Source organism: Rattus norvegicus, chromosome 2, assembly GCF_036323735.1.
Source record: "Rattus norvegicus strain BN/NHsdMcwi chromosome 2, GRCr8, whole genome shotgun sequence".
In the NCBI taxonomy this organism is placed as follows: domain Eukaryota; kingdom Metazoa; phylum Chordata; class Mammalia; order Rodentia; family Muridae; genus Rattus; species Rattus norvegicus.
Genome location: NC_086020.1, coordinates 196,480,119 through 196,495,273, shown reverse-complemented (window position 1 = coordinate 196,495,273; position 15,155 = coordinate 196,480,119).

The following is a 15,155-nucleotide window of genomic DNA, read 5'->3' as shown; positions in this document are numbered from 1 at the left end:
TACTTATGTCCCTGTATCATTTCTCATCCTCTTATAAAATGACACTTAAGGCAGGAATGATCTGTTTAGATTTAAATTTCAGGTTACATATCATTATTTTAAAGAAGTCAGGAAGGAACTGAAAATCACATTCATAGTCCAGACCTTAAAGATAGTAAAATACATGGCTCCTCATTTGTTCTTACTGAACTATCTTCTGTCAACTATTGTTGATTATCTAGAGAAATTCTGTCTAGATAATTGTATACCCCACAATATGCCGAACATTACTGTATTAATTACATACCCATGAACATTTCTACTTGCCAAAGAGTTTAATTCTTCACTGAACACACTTCACAGGTGATTAAAGGTTGTGCCAGCATGAAAGGCCAAACTGAATAGCAGACATAGGCTCATCAATGTACTAACTATAATCATATGCATACTAGTAGCAATATTAATTTGAGCCATTATATTTATGTGATAAAAATATGTACGATACATACGTATATAAGAATGATATAATTATGCTATGATCTGAAAGATTAATAAAATATACTCAAAAAGCAAAGAGTCACAATCACTTAGCACAAGTTAGCAAGTATCCCTATACTTAGAAGTAGCAGAATTCAGTACATTTATCTTCTTATACTTGCCTTTCATTTTTGGAATTATATGCAATTATGTCATTTCTCTCATTCCTATCTCCAAAAACTTTCATGTATCCTTCTTAGCACACCCGAATTCATGGCCTTTTTCCCCTAATACTTATCTTACAGATAAGATAAGAATATATATATATATATATATATACATATATGTGTATGTGTGTGTATATATATATATATATGTGTGTGTGTGTGTGTGTGTGTGTGTGTGTGTGTGTGTATCCTGCTCAGTTGATATAATTTTGTATGAACCATTTGGTATTTGGCATTCAATAAATAATTGATGTGCTCCTTCCTTAGATAGTATTTTGTCCCATTCTCAGTACTCCTTTTTTGCTTGCAGTACTTTATATTGGACAGAAGTTTTGTGTAGCTTATCCATTCACATTGGCATACCATTGCTGTTGCCCTTGTTTAGCATGTGTTTAGGCAGGCATACTGGTGAGATTTTACCAGTGCTGACATTAGAAGATGTAGTATTAAGAAAACTTTCTGATCCTCTGCATCTTCCAACCTTCTGCCCTTTGTCCTATAGTTGTTTTATTCATAGGTTCATTGAGGCTAGCATTCATAAATATGCATTTTGATTGCTTGTCGCTTTCAGAAAAAGTTATTCTGTTACAAAGAGCACTTTCCTTGATATGGTTTGAGGATTATATCTACTTTTTGGTATGAGAAAACATATTTACAGAGTGTTTGGGTGTTATACTGATTTAGTAAATTTTTGGTTGTAAGTCCTCCAAGATCTATGATTTCACTAGCCATTGTCTAGTTTCTACTAAAGACATAATATTCTACCTATTGAAGAGTGCATAAATACAGTGACACAGGGTTTATTACAATCAAGTTATGCGTGTTAGCACTGCATCATAAGAGTTATTGTGCTCTTATGATCCTTGTTGTGCTTCATAAGCATAAAAGTTACAAAGGATATTTAGAGGTTTGGTTCCTTGAAAGCATGAATTGTACCTTCTAATGCCATGTAATACTTCTTCAGAGAAGAGTCAAAGTCCCCTGGGCCATGTGTCTAAAGTACATCAGGGATAGATGGAGGGGATTGGGTGAAAGTTGAGAGAGTGGTGGGGAAAAGAGGAATGAGGAGAGAGGAGAGCAGGGGGAAACAGTACTGGGAGAGACTACTGGATTGTGGCGGATATTACTGGGATGAGAAAGTCAAGACAATGGAAATGGCAAAGAATCTTTGAGCTGACCCTAGCAAAGACTCCTAGCAATGAAGGATTGAAATTGGAACATACTGTCTTCTATAATCAGGCAAGATTTCCTATGGAATGATTGGGACACCAACTCAGCCATAAAACCTTATATGCACATATTTTCCTACCTACAAGATGATTAGGGGTAATAAATGAGGGAAAGTTGAACTAATAACTGTTCCTGCATGATAACCATACCATAAAAGGGACCCCCTTACCCCGGTGCAACACTACTATTTTGCTATACTCACAGATAAGGGCCTAGCATAGATGTCATCAGAAAGACTTCCCCCAGAAACTGATAGCAAGTGACATAGAATTCCATTGCTAAAATATAGTGGAGTTTAAGGAATCCTGTGAAAGAGTGGGCAGAAAGAAGGGTTGAAGGAACAAAATGGGTCAAGGAAACCACATGAAAACCTACAGAATCAACTAACCTGTAGGGGCTCATAGAAACAACTGCCAAACAGAGAGCATGCAAAGGATAGTTATAGTTTACACTTGGCAGCTGGATCTTCATGTGGAGCTCCTAAAGTGGGAGAAGACTTTGTGTCTGAGTATATGGCCTGATTTCGGATACTTCTTTCCTACATGGACTGCCTTGTTTAAACTCAAGAGATGAAGATGTTCCTAGTCTTAATGCAATTTGATATTCCAAGATATCCTATTTTAGGAAGAGAAGGAGTGGAGAGGTAGATTTGGGGCAAGGCTAAGGAAAATGGGGGATTAGGACAGGAGGGAAGAGAAGCTGTTGTCAAGATGCAAAAAAAGAATCAATCAAACAAACAAGTAAACAAAACAAACAAACAAATAATTTCCCTGGTGATTAGGAATACAATGAACAGTGCTAACAGAAAATTTCATATCAGAAGTGTTTCCACAAAGAAATTAGAGAGATCTCATACTAGCAATATAAAGACAAACCTGAAAGCTCTAGGGATAAAAAAGAAGAAGAAAACAAACTCACTGAAGAGGAGCAGATGGCAGGAAATAATCAAATTTAGGGCTGAGATCAATCAATTAGAAACAAAGAAAACAATATAAAGAATCAACCATACGAAGAGCTGGTTCTTTGAGAAAATCAACAAGATAGACAAATCCTGAGCCAAACAAAGTAAAACAGAGAGAGAGAGAGAGAGAGAGAGAGAGAGAGAGAGAGAGAGAGAGAGAGAGAGAGAGAGAGAGAGAGAATTCTAAGAAACAAAATCAGAAATAAAAAGAGAGACATAAAAACAGACACTGAGGAAATTCAAAGAATCACTAGTTTGTACTTCAGAAGACTGTAAATTGGAAAATCTTAACAAAATGGAAGATTTTCTAGATAGTTACCACTTATCAAATTTAAATAAGATCAGACAAATTATTCAAACACCCCTATAACACTTAAGAAAATAGAAGTCATTAAAATTCTTCTAACTTGATCATGGTAGATGATTGTTTTGATGTGCTCTTGGATTCAGTTTGCCAGAATTTTATTGAGTATTTTTGCGTCGATATTCATAAGGGAAATTGGTCTGAAGTTCTCTTTCTTTGTTGGGTCTTTGTGTGGTTTAGGTATAAGAGTAATTGTGGCTTCATAGAAGGAATTCGGTAGTGCTCCATCTGTTTCAATTTTGTGGAATAGTTTGGATAATATTGGTATGAGGTCTTCTATGAAGGTTTGATAGAATTCTGCACTAAACCCGTCTGGACCTGGGCTCTGTTTGGTTGGGAGACCTTTAATGAATGCTTCTATTTCCTTAGGAGTTATGTGGTTGTTTAACTGGTTTATCTGTTCCTGATTTAACTTCGGTACCTGGTATCTGTCTAGGAAATTGCCATTTCCTGTATATTTTCAAGTTTTGTTGAATATAGGCTTTTATAGTAAGATCTGATGATTTTTTGAATTTCCTCTGAATCTGTAGTTATGTCTCCCTTTTCATTTCTGATTTTGTTAATTTGGACACACTCTCTGTGTCCTCTCGTTAGTCTGGCTAAGGGTTTATCTATCTTGTTGATTTTCTCAAAGAACCAACTTTTGGTTCTGTTGATACTTTCTATGGTCCTTTTTGTTTCTACTTGGTTGATTTCAGCTCTGAGTTTGATTATTTCCTGCCTTCTACTCCTCCTGGGTGTATTTGCTTCTTTTTGTTCTAGAGCTTTTACGTGTGCTGTCAAGCTGCTGACATATGCTCTTTCCTGTTTCTTTCTGCAGGCACTCTGCGCTGTGAGTTTTCCTCTTAGCACAGCTTTCATTGTGTCCCATAAGTTTGGGTATGTTGTATCTTCATTTTCATTAAATTCTAAAAAGTTTTTAATTTCTTTCTTTATTTCTTCCTTGACTAGGTTATCATTGAGTAGAGCATTGTTCAATTTCCACGTATATGTGGGCATTCTTCCCTTATTGTTATTGAAGACCAGTTTTGGGCCGTGGTGGTCTGATAGCACGCATGGGATTATTTCTATCTTTCTGTACCTATTGAGGCCCGTTTTTGACCAATTATGTGGTTAATTTTGGAGAAAGTACCATGAGGAGCTGAGAAGAAGGTATATCCTTTTGCTTTAGGATAGAATGTTCTATAAATATTCGTTGAGTCCATTTAGCTCATGACTTCTCTTAGTCTGTCTATGTCTCTGTTTAATTTCTGTTTCCATGATCTGTCCAATGATGAGAGTGGGGTGTTGAAATCTCCCACTATTATTGTGTGAGGTGCAATGTGTGTTCTGAGCTTTATTAAGGTTTCTTTTATGTATGTAGTTGCCCTTGTATTTGGGGCACAGATATTTAGGATTGAGGGTTCATCTTGGTGGATTTTTCCTTTGATGAATATGAAGTGTCCTTCCTTATCTTTTTTGATGACTTTTAATTGAAAATTGATTTTATTTGATATTAGAATGGCTACTCCAGCTTGCTTCTTCTGACCATTTGCTTGGAAAGTTGTTTTCCAGGCTTTCACTCTGAGGTAGTGTCTGTCTTTGTCTCTGAGGTGTGTTTCCTGTAGGCAGCAGAATGCAGGGTCCTCGTTGCATATCCAGTTTGTTAATCTATGTCTTTTTATTGGGGAGTTGAGGCCATTGATGTTGAGAGATATTAAGGAATAGTGATTATTGCTTCGTGTTATATACATATTTGGATGTTAGATTATGTTTGTGTGCTTTTCTTCTCTTTGTTTTGTTGACAAGACGATTAGTTTCTTGCTTCTTCTAGGGTATAGCTTGCCTCCTTATGTTGGGATTTACCGTTTATTATCCTTTGTAGAGCTGGATTTGTAGAAAGATATTGTGTAAATTTGGTTTTGTCATGGAATATCTTGGTTTCTCCATCTATGTTAATTGAGAGTTTTGCAGGATACAGTAACCTGGGCTGACATTTGTGTTCTCTTAGGGTCTGTATGACATCTGTCCAGGATCTTCTGGCCTTCATAATTTCTGGCGAAAAGTCTGGTGTGATTCTGATAGGTCTGCCTTTATATGTTACTTGACCTTTTTCCCTTACTGCTTTTAATATTCTTTCTTTATTTTGTGCGTTTGGTGTTTTGACTATTATATGACAGGAGGTGTTTCTTTTCTGGTCCAAACCGAATCCAAGAACACATCAAAATAATCATCCACCATGATCAAGTAGGCTTCATCCCAGGCATGCATGGATGGTTTAATATATGGAAAACCATCAATGTGATCCATTATATAAACAAACTGAAAGAACAAAACCACATGATCATTTCATTAGGTGCTGAGAAAGCATTTGACAAAATTCAACACCCCTTCATGATAAAAGTCCTGGAAAGAATAGGAATTCAAGGCCCATACCTAAACATAGTAAAAGCCATATACAGCAAACCAGTTGCTAACATTAATTAAATGGAGAGAAACTTGAAGCAATCCCACTAAAATCAGGGACTAGACAAGGCTGCCCACTCTCTCCCTACTTATTCAATATAGTTCTTGAATTTCTAGCCAGAGCAATCGGACAACAAAAGGAGGTCAAGGGGATACAGATCGGAAAAGAAGAAGTCAAAATATCACTATTTGCAGATGATATGATAGTTTATTTAAGTGATCCCAAAAGTTCCACCAGAGAACTACTAAAGCTGATAAACAACTTCAGCAAAGTGGCTGGGTATAAAATTAACTCAAATAAATCAGTAGCCTTCCTCTACACAAAAGAGAAAGAAGCCGAGAAAGAAATTAGGGAAATGACACCCTTCATAATAGACCCAAATAATATAAAGTACCTCGGTGTGCCTTTAACCAAGCAAGTAAAAGATCTGTACAATAAGAACTTTAAGACACTGAAGAAAGAAATTGAAGAAGACCTCAGAAGATGGAAAGATCTCCCATGTTCATGGATTGGCAGAATTAATATAGTAAAAATGGCCATTTTACCAAAAGTGATCTACAGATTCAATGCAAACCCCATCAAAATACCAATCCAATTCTTCAAAGAGTTAGACAGAACAATTTTCAAATTCATCTAGAATAACAAAAAACCCAGGATAGCTAAAACTATCCTCAACAATAAAAGGACTTCAGGGGGAATCACTATCCCTGAACTCAAACAGTATTACAGAGCAATAGTGATAAAAACTGCATGGTATTGGTACAGAGACAGACAGATAGACCAATGGAATAGAATTGAAGACCCAGAAATGAATCCACACACCTAGGGTCACATGATTTTTGACAAAGGAGCCAAAACCATCCAATGGAAAAAAGATAGCATTTTCAGCAAATGGTGCTGGTTCAACTGGAGGTCAACATGTAGAAGAATGCAGATCGATCCATCCTTATCACCCTGTACAAAGCTTAAGTCCAAGTGGATCAAGGACCTCCACATCAAACCAGATACACTCAAATTAATAGAAGAAAAACTAGGGAAGCATCTGGAACACATGGGCACTGAAAAAAATTTCCTGAACAAAACACCAATGTCTTATGCTCTAAGATCAAGAATCGACAAATGGGATCTCATAAAACTGCAAAGCTTCTGTAAGGCAAAGGACACTGTGGTTAGGACAAAACGGCAACCAACAGATTGGGAAAAGATCTTTACCAATCCTACAACAGATAGAGGCCTTATATCCAAAATATACAAAGAACTCAAGAAGTTAGACCGCAGGGAGACAAATAACCCTATTACAAAATGGGGTTCAGAGCTAAACAAAGAATTCACAGCTGAGGAATGCCGAATGGCTGAGAAACACCTAAAGAAATGTTCAACATCTTTAGTCATAAGGGAAATGCAAATCAAACAACCCTGAGATTTCACCTCACACCAGTGAGAATGGCTAAGATCAAAAACTCAGGTGACAGCAGATGCTGGGGAGGATGCGGAGAAAGAGGAACACTCCTCCATTGTTGGTGGGATTGCAGACTGGTACAACCATTCTGGAAATCAGTCTGGAGGTTCCTCAGAAAATTGGACATTGAACTGCCTGAGGATCCAGCTATACCTCTCTTGGGCATATACCCAAAAGATGCCCCAACATATAAAAAAGATACGTGCTCCACTATGTTCATCGCAGCCTTATTTATAATAGCCAGAAGCTGGAAAGAACCCAGATGCCCTTCAACAGAGGAATGGATACAGAAAATGTGGTACATCTACACAATGGAATATTACTCAGCTATCAAAAAACAATGGCTTTATGAAATTCGTAGGCAAATGGTTGGAACTGGAAAATATCATCCTGAGTGAGCTAACCCAATCACAGAAAGACATACATGGTATGTACTCACTGATAAGTGGCTATTAGCACAAATGCTTGAATTACCCTAGATACCTAGAACAAATGAAACTCAAGACGGATGATCAAAATGTGAATGCTTCACTCTTTCTTTAAAAGGGGAACAAGAATCCCCTTGGCAGGGAAGAGAGAGTCAAAGATTAAAACAGAGACTAAAGGAACACCCATTCAGAGCCTGCCCCACATGGGGCCCATACATATACAGCCACCCAATTAGACAGGATGGATGAAGCAAAGAAGTGCAGACCGACAGGAGCCAGATGTAGATCGCTGCTGAGAGACACAGCCAGAATACAGCAAATACAGAGGCGAATGCCAGCAGCAAACCACTGTACTGAGAATAGGACCCCCGTTGAAGGAATCAGAGAAAGAACTGGAAGAGCTTGAAGGGGCTCGAGACCCCATATGTACAACAATGGCAAGCAACCAGAGCTTCCACGGACTAAGCCACTACCTAAAGACTATACATGGACTGACCCTGGACTCTGACCTCATATATAGCAATTAATATCCTAGTAAGAGCACCAGTGGAAGGGGAAGCCCTGGGTCCTGCTAAGACTGAACCCCCGTGAACTAGACTATTGGGGGGAGGGCAGCAATGGGGGGAGGGTTGGGAGGGGAACACCCATAAGGAAGGGGAGGGGGGAAGGGGATGTTTGCCCGGAAACCGGGAAAGGGAAAAACACTCGAAATGTATATAAGAAATACTCAAGTTAATAAAAAAAAATTCTTCTAACTAAAACTAGCTTAGAACAAGATAGTTTTAAGTTATAATTCTACCAGACTTACAAAGAAGAATCTAATACCAATACTTCACAAACTCTTCCATAATATAGAAAGAGAATGAACAGTGTAAAACACATTGTATGAGGCCATAATCACACCGAAAGCTAAATTGCCCAGATTCAACAAAGAAAAGTTTAAACCAAATTTCCTAAGGAACATTGATGCAAAAATACTCAATAAAATACCCTCAAACTGAATCTAAGTCATCATCCAGAATGATCAAGTAGGCTCCATTCCTGAGATACAGGAAAGTTTTACACTGTGAATATCCATCAACATAATCCACACTATAAACAAACCAAAACAAGAAAGTCACATGATCATTGCATGAGATGCTGAAAAAGTCTTAGATAAAACCCAACAGTTCTTCCTGTTAGAAGTATTGTTGAGATCTCAGATACATAACATAAACATAATAAAATCAATATATAGAGTGACAATAGACAGCATCAAATTAGAGATAAAGCAGACCCACTAAAATCAGATACAAGAAAAAGCTACAATCCTCTCCCTATTAATTCAATATACTATTGATGTTCTAGCTAGAGCAGCAAGACAACCAAAGGATATCAAAGGGATACTAATGGAAAAGAATCAATATAAGAATATATATTCAAGGATGGTATGAGTATAAATATCAAACCCAAACATTCTACCGAAGAACTCCTACAGCTGATAAATACCTGCAGCAAAGTGGCTGTCCTGTAAGGTAAAGAGTATAGCCAGTAAGACAAATCAGCATCCTACAGATTGGGAAAAAATCTTCACTAACTCACATGTGATAAAGGGCTAAAATTCAAAATATGTAAAGAACTCAAGAAGCTAACTACCAAAAATCAAACAACCCAATCCAAAAATGGGGTATAGAACTAAACCAAGAGTTTACAACACAGGAATCTCAAATGGCTAAGAAGCACCTAAAAATATGTTCAAAGTCCTTAGTGATCAGAGAAATGCAAATTAAAACAACCCTGAGATTCTACCTTCTACCACTCACAATGGCTAAGATCAAAACCTCAGGTGACAACATATGTTAGAAAGGATGTGAAGAAAGAGTACTCCTCCATTGCTGGTGGGATTGAAAACTGGTACAACTACTCTGGAAAACAATTTGAAGTTTTCTCAGAAAATTGGAACTAAAACCCAGCAATACCACTCTTGGGAATATACCCAAACAATGCCCCACCATTCCACAGGGACACATGTTCCACTATGTTCACAGCGCCCTTATTTGTGATAGCCAGAAGCTGGAAACAACTCAGATGTCCCACAACAGAAGAATGAATACAGAAAATGTGGTTCATTTACACAGTGGAATATTACTCAGCTATTAAGAATGAGGACTTGCTGAGTTTTTCAGGCAAATGGATGAAACTAAAAGTACCATCCTGGGTGAGGTAACTCAATCCCAAAAGTACATGCATAGTATGTTCTCACTTATAAGTGGATATTAGCCAAAAAAAGTACAGCGTAATCAAGATACAGTCCACAGAGCTCAGAAAGGTCAACCAGCAGAAGGGCTCTAGTGAGGATGACTCAGTTCCACTTGGAAGGAAGAAGAAATCAACCATGAGGGGGGAGGGACAGGAAATGGAAAGGGGATGGGGATCAGTGAAGAGGGGGACATGATTTGGTAGTGGTTGGGGGAAAGGTGTTTTGAAGCCCTGAGTGCCAGCAGAACAATGGAAACAGGCAACCTCGGGAGGCAGAAGGTTGAGAGGACCCTCTAGAATATACCAGAGACCTAGGAAGTGAGAGACTCTCAGGAATCAAAGGAGTGGGAAGGATCCTAGATGAAATGCCCTACAGTTGGGAGAGGTAACTTATTGAACTCAGCTCTAGCAGTAGGGCAGGTCATCCAGTGAGGGATACGGTTGCTATTCCACATTCAAAGCTCTGACCCATAATTCTTCATTTCTAAAAGAAATTCAGGGATGGAAATGTAGAAGAGCCTGATGAAAAGAAGGCCTAGCAACAGGCCCAAAGTGGGATCCAGGTCAAGGGGTGGCCTGAAGACCTGACACCATTACAGAGGCTATGGGGAATTCACAAAAATGGACCTATCATGACTACCCTCCAAAGGCCCAACAAGCAGCTGAAAGAGTCAGATGTAGATACGTGCAACCAACTAATGAGCAGAAGCTGCCAAACCCTCTGTTGAAGTAGGAAAAAGCTGGAGGAAATTGAGGAAGAGGACAGCCCTGCAGGAGGACCAGCAGTCTCAATTAACCTGGATTCCTGAGATCTCTTAGACACCAGATCACCAATCAAGGAGGATACACCAGATGAAATGAGGCCTCCAACACATGTAGAGCAGAGGACTTCTGAGTCTGGGTTTAAGTCAGTGAAGATGTACCTAAACTTCAAGAGACTGGAGGCCTCAGGATGTTTAGAGTTCTGTGGGGTGGGTAGGGTGGATGGGATGGGGACATCCATGTTGATACACAGACCGGGGTGTGGAATTGTCGGAGGGAGGGTAGTCTGGAGGGGAATACAATCTGAAGTGTAAAAACAAATAAAAAAATTAAAAAGTTTAACTGAATAGTCAGTAGTCCTTCTTTATACAAATAAAAATTGGACTAAGAAAGAAGTAAGGGTGACAACACCATTTAAATTAGCCACAAATAATATTAAATATCTTGTTGTAACTCTAATCAAGTAATTGAAAGACCCATATGAAAAGAAATTCAAGTCCCAGAAGAAAGAAATTGAGGAAGATATCACAAGATGGAAACATCTTCCATGCTCATGATTCTATAGGACTGCCATAGTGAAAAATGAGTATCTTATCAAAAGCAATCTTCAGATTCAACGCAATTCCCATAAATTACAACACAATATTTTATAGAACTTGAAAGAGCAATTCTCACTTTTAAATAGAAAGGGCAAAACTCAGGATAGCGAAAAGCAGTTCTGAACAATAAAGAACTTCTAAAGGTATCACATCCCTGGTCTCATGCTGTGCTATAGAGCAAGAGTAATTAAAATGTTATAGTACTGGTATAGAAACAGGCATGTTAATCAATGGAATCAAATTGAAGTTACAGAAATAAACCCACGCACTTATAAACAGTTGATTTTTGACAAATAATCTAAAGCCGTGCAATGGAAAAGGGAGAACATCATCAACATATGGTGCTGATCTAACTGGATGTCTGCATGTAGAGGAATAAAAATAGACCCAGATCTATCTGCTTGTATGAAGTTCGTGCCCAAGTTGATCAAAGACATTAATGTAAAACTGGACACCCTAAATCTAATAAAAAGAGAAAGTTGGTTATAGAGTTAAACTCATTATTACAGGGGACAGCTTCCTAAATAGACCATCAATGGCCCAGGCTCTAGGACCAAAAACTAACAAATGGGACCAAAGGAAATGAAAATCTTCAGTGCAGAAACTACTGTCAATAGGACAAAGTAGTTTAGATATTGGAAAAGGGTCTTGCCAATTCTTCATCTGAGAGAGAACCAATATCCAGAATTTATAAAGATTCAAAGAAAACAGACAGTCCACAAACCAAATAACCCAATTACAAGTTGGGTAGAGAGCTAAGTGAGAATCCTCAACAGAGGAATCCATCTCAAATGGCTGAGAAGCACTTAAAGAAATGTTTTTTTTAACTTTCATTAAAAAGGTAATTTTGTTCACTTATTTATATTTAGTTCACTGCCCTTTCCCTATCGTGCCTCAAAATCCTTTCCCCTATCCCTTCTCCTCTTTGCATCTGAGCAGTGGGGCTCCCCTGTGTATTCTCCCTTCTTTGGTGTGTCAAGGTTCTGCAACACTAGGTGCTTCTTCTCCCACTGAAAGCTGACAAGGCAGAACAGCTAGAATAATATATCCCACATACAGGGAAATGCTTTTGGGATAGCCCCTGTTCCAGTTCCAGGACTCACATGAAGGTCAAGCTTCAAATATGAGTGTGAAGGCCTAGGAGTAGTCCTTTGTTCTTTGGTTGATGGTTCAGACTCTGAGAGCCCCAACAATCTAGGTTAGTTGACTCTGCTGGTCTTCCTGTGGAGTTCCTATCCCCATTGGGCTTTGTAATTCTTTCCCCTATACGTCCAGAACAGACCCTAAGTCACTGTTTGACTGCATTTGTACCAGTATGAGTTAGTTGCTGGATATAGCCTAGGAAAGGACAACATGCCACTGTCTACAGGCATAACAGAGTATCATTAATAGTGTTAAGGATCTGTGCTTGCACATGGGATGGGTATTAATTTGAGCCAGTTATTGGTAAGCTATTCCGTCAGTCTCTGCTCACTCCCCCATGCCCACATTACTTATAGACAGGATAAATATTGGGTTGAAAATTTTGTGAATGGGCTGGTGTCTCTAATGTTCCATTGGGATTCCTATCTGGTTACAGGAGGTGGCTTCTTTAGGCTCCGTATCCTTAATGTAATGAGTGACAAATGATGTCACTCCATTAATTCGTGGGTGATTCCCTTATCCCAGATATTTGTCTTATCGTGGAGATCTCCCCTTCTCACACCCATTAGTTGTAGATTTCCACTCGTTTTCATGGCCAACTAGACATCTCTCCTGTACATACACACATGGTCCTGAATCCCAATTTTCCTCTGCATGCCCCCCCACTCTATGTATCCTCCTTCCATCAACCTCCTATGACTATTTTATCCCTCCTTCTAAATGAGATTCCAGCTTCTTCCTTTGTGCCTTTCGTCTTGTTTAGTTTATTTTAGTATGTGGAGTGTAAATAACATGATACGTGTGTTTTATGACTAATATCCATGAATACTGCAATGCATATCCTTTTGTAACTGGGTTACTGTACTCAGGATGATATTCTCAAGTTCCACCCATTTGCCTGAAATGTTTGATGTCCTTTTAATTTGAGAAATTCAAATCAAAATGACCCTAGACTCCATCTTTCTAACATTAGAATTGGTAAGGTAAAAACTCAAGTGATATTCCAAAATGAAGATATGTGGAACAAGAAGAACAATCCTTCATGACTTGTGGGAGTGCAAACTTAATAACAACCACTTCAAAAATAATTTTGTAGTTACTCAGAAAATTGGGAATAGTTCTACCTTAACACCTAGCTATGCCACGTCTGTATCAAAAAGATTCTTAGCCATCCTATAAGAACACCTGCTCCACTATGTTCATAGCAGCTTTATTCTCAATAGCACCAAAGTGGAAAAAAACAGATATTTCTCAACTGAAGAATGGGTTCAGAAAATGTTCATTTACACATGGAATACCACTCAGCTGTTAAAAGATATAATGAATTTTGTAGGAAAAATGGGTGGAAAGCTAGGAATGCTAAAGAGAACATGACTCTGGGAATCTCCTTGGGGTAACTATACCTAACAAAACTCAAAAATATAATTGATTTGCTATATAGTGCTTTTACTATGGCTAGGTTTTGGCCTTGAATTCCTGATATTTCCAGGACTTTTACCATGAAGGTATGTTGAATTTTGTCAAATGTTTACTCAGCATCTAATGAAATGATCATGTGAGGTTTTTTTTTCCTTGAGTTTGTATACATAGTCGATAACATTGATGGATTTCGATATGTTGAACCATTCCCGCATCCCTCTGATGAAGCCTACTTGATCATGATGGATGATTGTTTTGATGTTTTCTTGGATTCGGTTTGCAAGAATTTTATTGAGTAATTTTGTGTCAATATTCATAAGAGAAATTGGTCTGAACTCTCATATTTGTTGGGTCTTTGTGTGGTTTAGTATGAGCGTAATTTTGGATTCATAGAAGGAATTCGGTAGTGCTCCAACCGTTTCAATTTTGTGGAATAGTTTGATTTGATTCTATTGTTCAACCTTTCTCTGTTTATTAATTTCATGTAGCTTTCATTATGATTGCTTGCTCGTACAGCTTGAAGTCAGGGATGGTGACAGTTTCTAAGGTTCTTTTATCATTTAGGATATTTTTCTAGCAATCCCAGGTTTTTTGTTTACCACATGAAGTTAAGAATTGTTCTTCCAAGATCAATGAATTATTATGTTGGAATTTTGATGGAAATTCCATTGAATTCCATTGAATTGAAGATTGTTTTCGGTAAGATGGTCATTTTCACTATGGTAATCCTACTGATCCATGAGCATGGAAGGGATTTGTGAGGCAGGGTTCCAAGGCAGTCTTGGAGCCTTGCAGACCTCTGAAGGAAGACAGGATGCTCTTGGGTTGCCCCAAAGCTTTTTCAACACCCAAGGATAAACCCAGAGCAAGACAATAGAAGTAGGAGACCTCACATAACTTTCCTTTGCTGGCTATGCCTTCAGGCAAACCTGATTGGGTAAGGATTGTAGGAGCAAGTTTCCAAGCTGCTCAGTCTTGGGGTCTCACAGGCCTCTATGGAGAAGCAGGATGCTCTTGGGATTTCACATGTCTCCTCGGATCATGCACATGTCCAGAGATAAAATGATGTAGTACATACTTCTTGGATAACATTTAGTCTGTATTTATTCTATGAAAACTGCATAAATAAAGAAGCAACCTAATTGTTTCTCAGTCAGAGATGCAAGATTCCCAGGCCACCAAGCCTGACTCATTGTTCACTGGCTGAATCCTAATCTACTCTCAGGAACCAGTCAACCAACAGGGCAGGATCCCAGCTACAGACATACAGGTGGCCCCTGTGGCAGCTCAGGGCCAGTCCCATTAGCATAATTTCTTGGAGGCAACACGGACCGTTGACACCATCATGGCTCCTGGCCACAGCATTGATAATGGAGGTCAACATGATCTCAGGTGAGGCAGAGGCCACTCATATCCACAAAGT